This window comes from Oncorhynchus masou, chromosome 29 (genome assembly GCF_036934945.1).
Source record: "Oncorhynchus masou masou isolate Uvic2021 chromosome 29, UVic_Omas_1.1, whole genome shotgun sequence".
Taxonomy (NCBI): domain Eukaryota; kingdom Metazoa; phylum Chordata; class Actinopteri; order Salmoniformes; family Salmonidae; genus Oncorhynchus; species Oncorhynchus masou.
Genome location: NC_088240.1, coordinates 67730918 through 67746269, shown reverse-complemented (window position 1 = coordinate 67746269; position 15352 = coordinate 67730918). Strand labels below are relative to the sequence as shown.

The 15352-nt window shown below is 42.1% G+C and overlaps 2 pseudogenes; both read left to right on the top strand.

Moving 5' to 3' along the window:
• Positions 1–708: 708 nt before the first annotated feature.
• On the top strand, positions 709–14965 carry LOC135519706 (tubulin beta-4B chain-like; annotated as a pseudogene).
• On the top strand, positions 8973–10881 carry LOC135520374 (putative nuclease HARBI1; annotated as a pseudogene).
• Positions 14966–15352: the final 387 nt, after the last annotated feature.

Below are 15352 nucleotides of genomic sequence, written 5' to 3'. Positions count from 1 at the left end.
AAGAATCACATATCGGCCTACAACTTGTAAATACAATTCTCCATTGCTGTTCAGAATGTGATTAATTATACTGTCTTAACAGCCTGGTTAATATTCATTACATTTAACTTGTAAATAAATTAGATTTATTTTTTATCAAAAAAAAGTTGACCTTTGTGTTTCTTTTTTTGTTCATTTTTTTGTGAATTGTTTTCAGAACCATGGATAGTACCAGACTATTTAAAGCTGTGTTGCTGGGTATGTACAACACAATCCCATCCTAAACTACACATTTGGTTAGTAGAGACACTACTGAGTATTTTCCACTCCACTTTAGCTGAGACAGGTAGACAAGTTCTCTCTCTACAACCCATTATTCTCAACATACCAATTGTCAATCAACATAGTATTTTTTCATTATTGGAATTTTTTTTTAAATTAAAAAATCATATTTTTTTATCGAATTACTCATTGCATTTTCTTGTTGTCACAATAGAAGGGTCCAGTGATTAAAATGTAATATCTTTTGAATGGGTTATCCACATTACAATGTTTTGAAATGTGGCCTTTTATTTTGAAGTTTCTTCATTACCATATGAAAGTGACATCCTTGTTTGTGCTGCTGGCAGCTTTCTCGTGTCCAGATTATCAAAACCGTTGACCACACTAGTTCGATTGAGTCTTCATGGTTCGCTGTCTCTTTGTGTCTCGACATTTTTACCTGTCAACATGAGGGAAATCGTGCATATCCAATCCGGCCAGTGCGGTAACCAGATTGGTGCCAAAACAAGAACCTATACATTCATCATCCTAATTATGAACTGCTGTTGTCGTCTAACTTTTGCAGTTTCATAGAATTAAAAAAAAATGGTCAGGTTGGATTTCATACATTAGAGGATGATATAGCGCAAGATGAGGCCACTATGCTTTGAGATTTTTTTTTAATCACAGAAAGTGGTAGTGGCTTCCTTTTGAACCCTTATAATAAAACTGTACATGCTCAGAATTACCACTACAATGGTTTGGATAGATGATCAAAGCAGTCTATTGAATGACTGTCTATAATATAGTAAAGGCGTGTTTCAAATGATTCAACACAACTGAAGAATACTACAAAGAATGGATAATTATCCGGTCACATTCACCCTCTTAAGCTACCTTTTTATTTTGAGACTATTTAGGCCTATTGCAATGTTATTTCATACAATATGCAGAGTGAATTGAGTGTGTGATAGCTACCATTTGTTAAAGTATTGTAACTCAACAATTAAATGTAAATGTATGCGTGTGTACGTCTGTGTGAGCCAGTGTGTGGAATTGTCTTGGATTATCGGTTTAACCGGGTTCTCTGGCGTGTCTACGTCTCCAGATCGCATGAAAGCTGCTCTCGCATTATTGTCTGAACTCAACATATTCTTCACTTCACTGTCAAGGTCTGTCAAACTGAAATGGTGACTTTCCCTTTTGCCTCGCATATTTGAGAAACTTGCGTTCAAGACAATCACATATATTCATGTAGCCTGCTATGCGCAAAAGCCAAATTACATGTTTTCCTTCAGATACTGGATCGATATATCGATTCGATTTATTCCAGTGGGCTGTGTAGACGCTGACAGGGTTTTCCATTGGCGTGTGAGAGGGGATGCAGAAGAGCATTGAGAAGAGTGGGGCGTGCATAATTTACAATGATGGAAAGAGAATAAAATACAATTTGAGAGGTCTGTCAGTTCTTTGGTCTTTTCCAAATTGGAGAGACAAAATGTTGACATTGCTTTGTTATTTGTTATTTTGTAGGGCGTGACTGCTTTGTGTTAGTGGTCCATTTCCCATGTACAATAAGTCTTGACATCATCAGATAGAAGGACCCCACCCGGTCTCTCATAGGTCTATGGGTGAAACTGTTTGACAGTCTGGTTGATAGCTCATGTAGGCTTACAATGGAGGACATAATGGTCCAGTCAGACCAATCAAATCCATATTATCTGTATCAGGGTGTCTAAGGTTGTCATGACGACCCTAGGTCCATGGTCATTATAGAGCCACAGAACCATACCAAGGTCATCCTTTCTCAGACATACAGTACGGCTCATCATTATCATGATGACAGAGCCGTTTCCCGCTGCTAGCGTTGATTTGAATAATGTCCACTTAAAAGCAGGACCGTACAGTAGCACTGCCCGCCTCATCCTAATCAATGTCTGTCTTCCCCTAACCAAATTAGGGGCGGATGGGGTGGGGGAGGGACATACAGAGGAAACAGCTGACATAACAGACGGTGAAGTCACTGGATTCAACACCGATGTAATCTGATACTACTGGAGGAAGAGAGACAGACAGAGATGAGAAGAAAGAGCTAGAGAGAGTGATGGACAAGAAGGGGAGTGTGTAAGAAAGAGAGAGGTGCCCTATGAATAAAACATTTTCCTTTGGATTACGCCATGGCACCGTCTATTCTTTTCATTCAACTTTTCTTTAGACTGAGAAGTCCTATTGAGACAAGGAATCTCTTTTGTGGGGAGATTTGGTCAAGAAGGCAGCTCCAGTATACAGATTGATGATACTATCAGGTCATACATATACATCGTATGTCTCTGAAATCAATACAATTTCACATTAAATTGAAATCCACATTGAATGTGCATTACCTTTCAAATGTCTGGGGTCACTTAGAAATGTTCTTGTTTTTGAAAGACTGGCCTTCTTTAGAGTAGTTGAGTATCTGGAGCATCAGCATTTGTGGGTTCGATTACAGGCTCAAAATGGCCAGAAACAAAGGACTTTCTTCTGAAACTCATCAGTCTATTCTTGTTCTGAGAAATGAAGGCTATGCCATGCAAGAAATCGCCAAGAAACTGAAGATCTCGTTCAGCGCTGTGTACTACTCCCTTCACAGAACATCGCAAACTGTCTCTAACCAGAATAGAAAGAGGAGTGGGGGCCCCGGTGCACAACTGAGCAAGAGGACAAGTACATTAGAGTGTCTCATTTGAGAAACAGACACCTCACAAGTCCTCAACTTGCAGCTTCATTAAATAGAACCCTCAAAACATTATTTCTTTAATCAGAACAACAGTTCAGCTGTTCTAACATAATTGAAAAATGGTTTTCTAATGATCAATTAGCCTTTTAAAATGATAAACTTGATAAAATTATAAACTTAGCTAACACAACGTGCCATTGGAACACAGGAGTGATGGTTGCTGATAACAGGCTTCTATACGCCTATGTAGATATTCCATTAAAAAATTCAGTAGTCATTTACAACATTAACAATGTCTACACTGTATTTCTGATCAATTTGATGTTATTTAAATGGACAAAAAAAAATTATTTTCTTTTAAAAACAAGGATGTTTCTAAGTGACCCCAAACTTTTGAAAGGTAATGTAAGCTACTTCAATGGGACAGTGAACCTCGCTGGTGTCCATGTAACTGTTAGTTTAGTAAAGCGTTAGTTAGAATAACATTACTGGTGGCCTGACAGAGAGGATGCTACCCCCTCTAGGGTGTCATGGGTTGGATGGCCACCAAACAGATCTGATTGACAGCCCAGTTGAAGGCATAGGAGAGTGGGTGTGGCACTGTGCGCTTTTCTGGCCATTGTCCCCATTCTTTTAAAGCAATTATTCTCAGTCCTCCCTGATAACCATCTATCCTATCTATGGCTGTCCTCTTTCTCTGACTCCCTCTCCCTCTCTCAGATTAAGGTCACTTGGTCATATTGCCTGAGCCTACATGGTTTATCAAAACACTGGTTGCTACTGTATATTGAGTCCATACAGTTGAGTACCCTCAAATCTCTCTTAACTACTGATCTGATTTCCTTACTGTTTATCTAGATGATCCCAAATCCTCCCTTGAGGCTGCTGTTTACAGAAAATTAGCAGACAACAAATGTCTGAAACAAAAGGTCACACACAAGCATGCTCCTCAAGGGGTGAACGAGACACGATTACAGATCTAGAGATGATCAGCTTTCTCAATTAACTCTGCCTGAAAATGGATTTAATTTTCATGTTTGTCTATGAAAATATCTGTGTGTCCTTTGTGTTCTATCCCTCTCCTCACAGGACCTTTTAAAAGCCTACTCTGTTCCAATAACACTATTATAGCCATCTATCTCAGTCTATGAGTATCTAAATTTACCCAGGGCTTATGGATTTATAGTAAAGACATGTAATTTAACTGTAAAAATGTATTACCTTTTCATGTGCCGTGAACACAACCAGTCATTATGTTTATCTGATTGTCAAACAAATCACTTAAGGTTACCTTCGCACGTTCATTCAAAATAATTCCAGCATCTGAACAGTGCACTCTGCACCTGCCAAATTTTCTTCAATTCGCAAGTGAATGAAACTCACCAGAGAAAGCATCCAAGCGAGCAAAACAGAGCCCCTCTGTCTTACTATATGTAGCCCATGTATTTGATGCTGTCTGGCCAAAAAGAGTATGATATGCTATAATCTTTATTGCTTCATAGCATCAGATACATGAACTATGCATACATGTCCTCTGCCTCGTTGACGATGACAGTATTATCAGCAGCACCTGTCTTTTTACTAAATAGTCTATGGGCCCAGGGTTGGGTTTCTATTAAGCTAACATGGAATTGTTTTAAGATAGTCATACCAAGGATCATTTAGCTATTTTAGGACGCCTGTAGGTATATATTTTAAAGAATATAAACGCAACATGTAAAGTGTTGGTCCCATGTTTCATGTGCTGAAATAATAGATCCCAGAAATGTTCCATATGAACCAAAAAAATATTTCTAAAATTTTGTGCACAGATTTATTTACATCCCTCTTCATGAGTATTTCTCCTTTACCAAGATAATCCATCCACCTGACAGGTGTGGCATATCAAGAAGCTGACTCAACAGCATGATCATTACACAGGTGAACCTTGTGCTGGCGACAATAAAAGGCCACTCTCAAATGTGTAGTTTTGTTACACAATGCCATGAATGTCTCTAGTTTTGAGGGAGTCTGCTATTGGCATGCTGGTTGCAGAAATGTCCACCAGAGCTGTTGCCAGATAATTTTAATTTCTCTACCATAAGCCGCCTCCAACATCCAACCGGCCTCACAACCGCAGACCATGTGTATGGCGTTGTGTGGGTGAGCGGTTTGCAAGTGTCAATGATGGCAGTGGGATTATGGTATGTGCAGGCATAAACTACAGACAACACAATTGCATTTCATCAATGGCAATTTGAATGCACAAAAAATTGTGTCACGAGATCCTGAAGCCCATTGCAAGGCCCATTATTTTTTAAAGGTATGTGACCAACAAATGCATATCTGTATTCCCAGTCATGTGAAATCCATAGATTAGGGCCTAATGAATTCCTTTTAATTGATTCATTTACTCCTATGATCTGTAACTCAGCAGAATCAATGAAATTGTTGCATGTTGAGTTTATATTTTTGTTCAGTACATGAAACATTGAATTTGGCCTTACTGCTTTTAGGCCATAGACATGCATTGAATTTCAGAAGTATACATGTAAAAACAGATATTCCAAACATTTATAAAGATAGTTAAACATTTAATAAAAGGGGAGCATGTTTTGAAGTGTATGTTCTTTATCTGCGCGATATAAGAAAGCTCCGATTTTTTTATTTTTTTATCATGGAATGTTTTTTTCATGCCCAGATCATGAGGGCCCTTGCTGATGTGAGGTCTGAGTCAATTTCATATTCTGTCCGCCAGTGTATTGACCACTCTATGGTGTTACATTCCGTGCTTGATCTGGGCCGAATTTGCCCAGAGCACCGTCCCGGCACTTCTAATTTTTGGGAAATTGCGTTCCAGCTCCTCTACAAAACAAAGTAGCCTATCGCTGAGCCAGATTCACACACCAAGGCCAAAAACGTTGATCAACGCGGAATATAGGCGGTATCTGCATTGAATAGCAATGGGGAGTGGCCATTCATTTCCTGATTCCGCTTTGTTCAAGTTTATTTGCCGCCAGTAGGCTGTTTGAGACTGTGCGGATTAAAAATGCACCAACCTGAATATACATGATGCGATGTTCCAAGTTGTTCAATGAAGGTTTGTAAGGTCAAGGCAATTAGTTAAATCATTTTTGTTAATGTAATTCATGAAGGCACACTTAAATATGATCAATCACTTACAAATCGACCTACCAGCCAAAGAATGACTTTTCTGTGCGTGTATGTGTGTGCTGCTTGTGTGCCAGTGGACCGTTCGAGGAGAGAGCGCGCGACATTTCAGCAGCAGGTATAAAGAAATGACGGACAGATTAACTAGATGGCCTATTCAAAGAATCCATTGTAGCTATCTTGCCAGCTAACTAAGCATTTATGTCGTTGTCACCTTTCCACCAGCAATAAATAAATCTGCACTGTTGGAAAGCTGGGATTCCCCTCTATTAAAAAGTAACCATGTAATTGCAACAACATCTAAATATATTCTAAGAATGGCCTGATTGAAAAATAACTTGATGTACATAGATCTCCCCTGAAACATGAATATTTGAGCTATATATATATATATATATATATAGACATGTCTAGTGTTACGAATCCCTTTTGGCCCGACAGTCTAGGGGGGATGGTAATGAGACCGTAACATAACTCATGCAATTTATAATAGTGACAAAGTGAAAGTGAGAACAAAATAACTATGACAATTGAAATCTACAGTCAAACTCAGGGTTTATTGTAAAACACACAGTAATGGGGGGAGCAGGAAAGGGGGCTGAGCTGGACCCAAGGAAAGAAACATTAAGTGTTCAAAAATACCCCTAAACTAGACTAGCCAACTTTAACAACAGCTAACTAACCAAAAATACAGTGGGTGGTCCACCCAGTTCTAACTAGTGTATTTAACAAAGTTTACCTACGGGTAGTGTATGCCCATGGGCGACTTGTCTTGGTTCCCCCTTTTCCCACCAGCAAGCAAACACCATAATCACAAACAAGACCCACAGGTGAGGACAAAGTGCTATGGAGGTGCTCAATACATAAAGAGAGCTCTACAGACATGGCATTTACAGAGAGATTGCGCTCCAGAGCAAACAACTGACAGGGTTTTTAAACCAAGGAAAGGAACTGTGATTGGGTAGGAAACAGGAGGAGGTGTGTCTTCTGATTGATGATTGATTGGTGACTGATTGGGGAGTGATGATTTTCACCTGTGAGGGGAGAAGGAGAGAAAATAAACACACTCACAGGATACACACAGGATACTTGTATCCGTAACACTAGTTAGATACCTTGCTTTCAAGTAGCCTACCTTGTCAATTTGATCCCTGATTCATTGAATGGGGGAATAATTTAATGAAGACAAAAGTATGTGGTTGTAATGTTGAAATATTTTATATCAAGGCTGGCAACCATCCTCCAGGATAACTACTGCAGGCGTTTGTTCAAGCCCTGGGGCCTGTTGCACAAAAGTAGAATTAAGACATCCGGGATAAATGACTCAGCTGAGCTCAATGAAGCCAAAACATGTGCGTCCAGGCTTAATTGGTTGCACAAAGACCAAGCCAGGATGAGCAGACACGGATTCATTAAACCAGGTGAAACCAATCCTGGATAGGTGCGCGCTCACGGCTCATTCAAATAGACCCCGCCACAGATCACAAATTAACTGATTTACCATGGCAACTAGAGCCGCGTACTTGTCCCCGTCGGAAGCACAAATCCTCATGGAGGCATACGAGGAGGTAAAAGATATAATTAAGAAGAAAGGCAACACCGCCACAGTGATAAAGCAAAGAGAAAAAGCGTGGCAAAGTATTGCAGACCGCCTGAATGCGTAAGTAGTGCACAATTACACACTCACCGCTCCGCTGAAACATCACAATTACAATTCAAATATTTAATTCACATCTCCAAAAATGCAGTTGTACTGTAATTATGAAACGGTTAAATTTAATTGAAATGCACTGCAGATATGAGTGAAATTGTGTAAAGTAACTCCATCACACTGTATAAAGCTATGATAAATTTTTTGATATTTTTACTGAAAACAAGACAAATACCAAGTAATTCTTTGCAGTGTGACTCCATTAAATGTGTGTGTGTGTGTGTAGATTAAACATGAACGGGCCAAAACGGACATGGAAGCAGGTCAAAATCAAATACAAGAACATTCTGCAGAATGGTATGGTCCCTGACTAATATTTAACAAAGCACAAGCATATATTGTACCCAGAAGGTGCCTGCTCACACATTGTCTGTACTGTTTTAGCAGTGAAAAAGAATACCCACAGACAAGGCACGGGTGGTGGGTCACCAAAGGCTGACCTTACCCCAGCAGAGGACATGGCCTTGGAGCTAAATAAAGGCAGGCCCGTCTTAGAGGGGATCCCTGGGGGAAAGAGACGAGCATAGGTTCCTCCCAAGATGCCACCCGCTTCATTCAAGGTATGTCCTTCCATCTCTACATGGGATACAACCACATTCATATTGAATCAATTTGGACTGTCTGACTTTGGTTTACCTATTGCCTTGCAGTGTCTGGCAGCACTGTGTTCCTGTTAGAGCCACCAGCACAAGCACCAGACGATGCTGATCCAGTGAGTACTCCATCAAAGGCATACTGTAGGCCTGGCATGTCTTGTCTACTAGCTTCAATATGAATCCGATTAAATGTGATAGGGTGAAGGCCCCAGTGCAGCAGCAACAGCACATGATGGAGACGATGATGAGGAGGAGACCATCTCTCTGGATTCCAGAAGGCATGAGGTATCATGTTAAGACTGTGAAAGTACTATTTACTCTACAATGGTGAGGAGTCCTCATCAAAATCAAAAAATTTATTTTACAGGACTCAGATGCTATACATTGGGAAAACCAGCCTGGCAACATAGTGCGTATTAATAAAAGGACACCACATCCTGCCAAATTCCAGCTGCGCTAATTGTATTGTGTTCACAGAGCTCACAAGCTATCAGAAAGTTGTATGGCAACCACCTCCGGCGCCAAATGGAACTGGCAGACATAGACATTCAGTACAAGAAGAAAAAGATGGAAAATCTTGCACTGGAGTCCGAAATAAAAAAGAGGACAATTGGGAAACTGGACCTTGAAATAAAAAAACTTGAGAGGGAGGTGAGATATGCCTTCAATGTACACTGTATGCTAACTGTAACACAAATGTATTAATCATTATTTTTCTTTCCTCCCCCAGCTCCAAGAAGATGACACAGCTCAAAATAAAAATTAGGTATATTCTCGTAAAGTCAAGTGAGCCATGACATATGAGCTCTTATTGTGAGCACACAGGACGGTGGCATCTTTCTAAGGTTTTTTTTATTTTCCCAGCAATCAGTACAACCAATGCATCGTTATAAGGCATCGCCCTCTTTTGCCCACCCCCCCAGCACCAGGTGTGGCCACTAGCCTATATGAAGGCCCAAAATTGTGTGTTCCTTTCTGCTCTGACAATGGCATGCCCATTCGTGCGAGATGTGGTGGATGAAGAAGCACTTGTGCTGAGGAGAGCCTTCAGGCGAGAAAGGGTCTTCAGGGACCGGTTGGACCCACTGGCCTTCCCTGATGACCATCTATATGAAAGATACAGGTTTTCTGCAGATGGCATCAGGTATCTATGCAGACTACTGGGTCCCAGGATTAAGCACCGCACTGCACGGAGCCATGCACTGAGTGTGGAGCAAATGGTTTGTGTGGCCTTGCGCTTTTTTGCTAGTGGAGCCTTCCTGTACTCAGTGGGGATGCAGAACAGCTGAACAAGGCCACAATTTGCCGCACAATAAGGAGTGTGTGTCTGGCTATCAAAGCATTAGCAGATGTCTTCATCTCCTTCCCTGGCCACAGAAGACTCTGTGACATCAAAGAGGAGTTCTATAGGATTGCAGGTAAGAGGATCTACAAATTACAGGACAACTGTTAACACATAGTAGGATACTCATTACTTTGTGTGACAGGTTTCCCCAATGTCATTGGTGCAGTGGACTGCACACATAAGGATAAAAGCCCCCTCAGGTGCCCATGAGGCCGATTTTGTGAATAGGAAATCCTTTCACAGCATTAATGTTCAGGTGAACATAACTTTTTGATATTGTCCATTGACGAACACTCTGCATTGCCAGTGATGTGCATTGATTGGTGTAATATTCCTCATCTTATGATTTCAGATGGTCTGCAATGCTGACTGTGTGATCAGCAATGTTGTGGCAAAATGGCCTGGCTCAGTCCATGACTCCAGAATCTTTCGGGCCTCTGAAATCTATCACAAGGTAAGCCACACAACCCCTATTTATAACCATCATGGCTGTGTTAAGAATATCACTGTGTTTGAGGTAGTAATGATGAGATTTTGTGTTGACAGGTGAATTCTCTGGTGTGTTGCTGGGAGACAGGGGGTATGGCTGCCAGCCTTTTCTCCTGACACATTTCACAGACCCCCAGGAAGCACAGCAGGCCTACAACCATGCCCATGCCAGGGCCAGAGTTGAAATGACCTTTGGCCTCCTGAAGGCACGCTTTCACTGCCTTCACAAATTAAGGGTCAGCCCTGTTAGGGCATGTGATATTACTGTGGCTTGTGCTGTCCTCCACAATGTGGCCTGCCTGAGGAAGGAGAGGGCCCCAGAGTGCCACCAGCCATGGACTGGGACAATCCGGCAATCTTCCCTGATGACGACAGTGGTCGGCTGCTGAGGGACCAATATGTGTTGAATTATTTTAGTTAGTATGTGTGCTTTCAATTTTGGTTAAATATGTCCTGCGGTGGCAGAGGAATTTGGGTTTTTTTGGGTTCGTTTTTTGACGAATTTGGCCTCTTATGATGTTTGTGCGGTATACTGTGTGTAATACAAGGCTGCAGGGAGGCTACTGCATCCATTCATTTGTCTGTTCAGTTGATGTGTATGGATTTGTCCTGCATTTATTTGTGTGCAGACATGCAGGGTGTGTTCTATACAGACCTTTGAATGTGTATGTATCATTTTGTATAATATGCTTGGATTCTGTGCTTTCCATCTTGTAGAGTCACTGTGACTTCAGTTTCGAAAGGAGCTGATGGTTTACCTGCTTTGTTTTGTCCTTATTCAATAAAGGAACATAATGTTACACATTGTGTTTTTATATTCATATGGAATGTGTATTTGTTTATATGACAGAGTACTAGGGCCACACTGAAGAAAAAGGATAAAGTCATACATTTATGAGGCTGGTTCTTTCTGCAGAAAAGCTACATATTGTTTTTACAGTTTTGATACTTATGACAATGTGATACTTAATATTCTGGCACATCAGCATGTCTTTGTTTATGAAACAATACTGAAGTACAATTTCACGAAATGCCCCACATCTGTCATTTTAACTGTCCTCCTTTAAAACAACTGGTTACAATATTATGACTTGTGTTTTTTTTTCCCTCTGTGGCCCTAATATTCTATCATTATATATATATAGCCTTATAGTCTATGGGAAACTGTAAATTATCTAATGATAGCAACATCATCTAAAAATCATTTTTTATCCAAAATCATTGAAATTAATGATCACAAACGTTTAAATAACAGTGGGTCTAGTTATATGTGATAACAATGTATAGTGAGCAGTGAAATAACTATTGGTTTCCATTTGTGGTGACTGCTGACTGACATTAGGGATGAGATTAAATAGATCCTGGAATTTAGCCTGGTCTGGAGCAGGCTAGCTCCACAGAATAAATCTCCATGGTAATTTATACCATAACATATCCTCCTGCCCCCTATCCATCTTTAGTGCAACCGGATTACGGATCAATTGAGCCAGGATCACCAAGATATCCTGGCTCAATCCCTTATCCTAGTTTTGTGCAACAGGCCCCTGGTCTAACCACCTTGTAGCCTAAACATCAGCTGCTCAACAGGACCTTGATCGGCAGATTTGGGTGTTTCAGGGCTGGATCAATAGCCAAGTCTTCACACCCAGGAGCTCTCCAGATGGAGGGTTGATCACATGACATGTAACTAACAGTGCAGTTCTGCTGTGTTGGGTTTAAGAGCCTTGATCAAGGGCACAACAGCAGGAGATGGTAGGCCTACATGGGATCAGACACAGCAGCCTTCCAGTGTCAATAATGATTACTTTTTCATGTATGCTACAATAATAGTCATGAACGTTTGGTTAATGGAGAAGCCATCAAAAATAAGAATGAGTAACTGAATAATCAGAGGTCTCTACAGCATTATGTAATTTGTGAATTTAGGTGAACATAATCTCATGGACCGTCTTGGTAAAAGACAGCTCCTGCACTTCATTTATTCCAAGTGAAGCACTGGTTACATTTGGTTTAGTGAGCTAAGAATTTCCTGTTGTTTTCATCATACTCCACAACAAGAGAGACAGTTATTTCAGACATTTCGGCTCATGCTTCAGTCTTTGTTTGCTATGTATTCCTCTCTCTATAAAACGTGTGGCATATGTACAAGATGCCCAGGAAACTGCTGTCATTCATTTTGTGTCTGTAGGTCTGGGAGGTGATCAGTGATGAGCACGGAATCGACCCCTCAGGCACCTACCATGGAGACGGCGAGCTGCAGTTGGACAGAATCAGTGTCTACTACAACGAGGCAACAGGTACCACACCCCTAAATCTATTGCCATGATCCTGCCACATTTTAATATGTAGCATATTTAACCCAGTCTATATGGCCCTGCTGGTGGAGAGTTGTTTTAGTAATGGTTTCCTACACTATTCACCTGATGTCTTTTCCCTCCTCCCCTCTGTCTCTCATGGAGGTGGTAAATATGTGCCTAAGGCTGTCCTCGTCGACCTTGAGCCTGGCACCATGGACTCTGTGAGGTCCAGACCCTTTGGACAGATCTTCAGGCAGACAACTTTGTGTTTGGTAAATGGACATGCATCCTGTTTGTATGTTATGGTTGGGGATGGATGAAACAGAAAAAGTTTCCGCTAGTGAGTGTGAAAAAGACATGTTAGAGCTGGGCATCCAAGAGAACTCCGTAGAATGGGGAGGGGAGGGGGGCTATTGATTACTATATTTGTTTCATATACAATACAAGTTAAATGTCTCCTCCTTCCTATTCTTCCCTTCTCCCCTTCAGGCCAGAGCGGTGCTGGTAACAACTGGGCAAAGGGCCACTACACAGAGGGAGCAGAGCTGGTGGACTCTGTCCTGGACGTAGTGAGGGAGGAGTCAGAAAACTGTGACTGCCTGCAGGGTTTCCAGCTCACCCACTCCCTGGGTGGAGGCACGGGGTCGGGTATGGGCACCCTGCTCATCAGCAAGATCAGAGAGGAGTACCCTGACCGCATCATGAACACCTTCAGCGTGGTGCCCTCACCGAAGGTACTGTCATGCCAGCCATACTTGTAATTCAGATCGCTGCGGCCAATTGTGCACTGATTTAGCAGATAAACATGTATTTTTAATATCTTACAGTAAAAATATATATAGAGCCTCCCGGGTGGCGCAGTGGTTAAGGGCGCTGTACTGCAGTGCCAGCTGTGCCACCAGAGACTCTGGTTTCACGCCCAGGCTCTGTCGTAACCGGCCGCGATCGGGAGGTCCGCGGGGCAACACACAATTGGCATAGTGTCGTCCGGGTTAGGGAGGGTTTGGCCGGTAAGGATATCCTTGTCTCATCGAGAACCAGCGACTCCTGTGGCGGGCCGGGCGCAGTGCACGCTAACCAAGGTTGCCAGGTGCACGGTGTTTCCTCCGACACATTGGTGCGGTTGGTGCGGCTGGCTTCCGGGTTGGATGCACGCTGTGTTAAGAAGCAGTGCGGCTTGGTTGGGTTGTGTATCGGAGGACACATGACTTTCAACCTTCGTATCTTCCGAGCCCGTACGGGAGTTGTAGCAATGAGACAAGATAGTAGCTACTAAAAATTGGATACCATGAAATTGGGGAGAAAAAGGGGGTAAAATAAATAAATATTTATATATCAATATACACACTATATATATATATATATATATATATATATATATATATATATATATATATATATTGTGTGTGTATATTGAGTGTTTCTTCTTTGTACATAATTTTTCTAGTGCTTCAATGCAAATGTACTTAATGAGGCAGAAAATATAAAGTACTCTAATCTCTCTCTCTCTCTGTTTCTTTCCAGGTATCAGACACAGTGGTGGAGCCCTACAACGCCTCCCTCTCCGTTCACCAGCTAGTGGAGAACACAGACAGAGCTATGAAGATTGTATTCGAAGGGCCAAATGAAGCTGTGAAACCACATGGGAAAAAACCTCAAAGTAACTTTGAAGCAAGACAAAGTTAAAGGGTTCCCGAAACCAATGTTCTGCATCGACAACGAGGCCTCTATGACATCTGCTTCCGCACGCTCAAACTGACCACGCCCACCTACGGTGACCTCAACCACCTGGTGTCAGCCACCATGAGCGGCGTCACCACCTGCCTGCGCTTCCCTCCGCAAACTGGCCGTCAACATGGTGCCCTTCCCCCCGTCTGCACTTCTTCATGCCCGGCTTCACCCCCCCTCACGAACAGGGGCAGCCAGCAGTACCGTGCCCTCACCATGCCCGAGCTTACCCAGCAGGTGTTCGACGCAAAAAACATGATGGCCGCCTGCGACCCTCGTCACGGCCGCTACCTTACTGTGGCTGCAGTGTTCCGGGGCCAAATGTCCATGAAGAAGGTGGACGAGCAGATGCTTAATATCCAGAACAAGAACAGCAGCTACTTCGTGGAATGGATCCCCAACAATGTGAAGACCGCTGTCTGCGATATCCCACCCCGGGGTCTAAAAATGTCTGTCACCTTCATTGGCAACAGCACAGCCATCCAGGAGCTGTTCAAGCGTATCTCTGAGCAGTTCACTGCCATGTTCCGCCGCAAGGCCTTCTTGCACTAGTATACTGGAGAGGGCATGGACGGGATGGAGTTCACTGAGGCAGAGAGCAACATGAACGACCTGGTGTCTGAGTACCAGGACGCCACCGCTGAGGAAGAGGGAGAGTTCGAGGAGGAGGCTGAAGACGATGACCCTTAAAGACAGAGCTTTGAAGATGAAGATTGTAGGACCAAATGAAGCTGTGAAACCACATGGGGAAAAAACCTCAAAGTAACTTAAAAGTAAGACAAAGTTAAAGGGGTCCCAAAACTAATGTTGAGCTTTTTTTTTTTATCTAATGGAAAATATTATTGAAAATTAGACACACCCCTTGTGACTGCGAATAAATTAACTCATGTTAATCTCTTGTTTGTCCTCATTTGTCCTGTATCAATAGACATACTGTTTGACTGACAGATGTTGCAAGTTATCATTCCATCCACATTGTGAAATCTGAGATAGAAAGATATGTATTTTTTGTTGAGTACTGTGAGTGCTTTGAGTCACAAAGTGTGATACACTAGGGAGGCTGTTGATGCATACCAT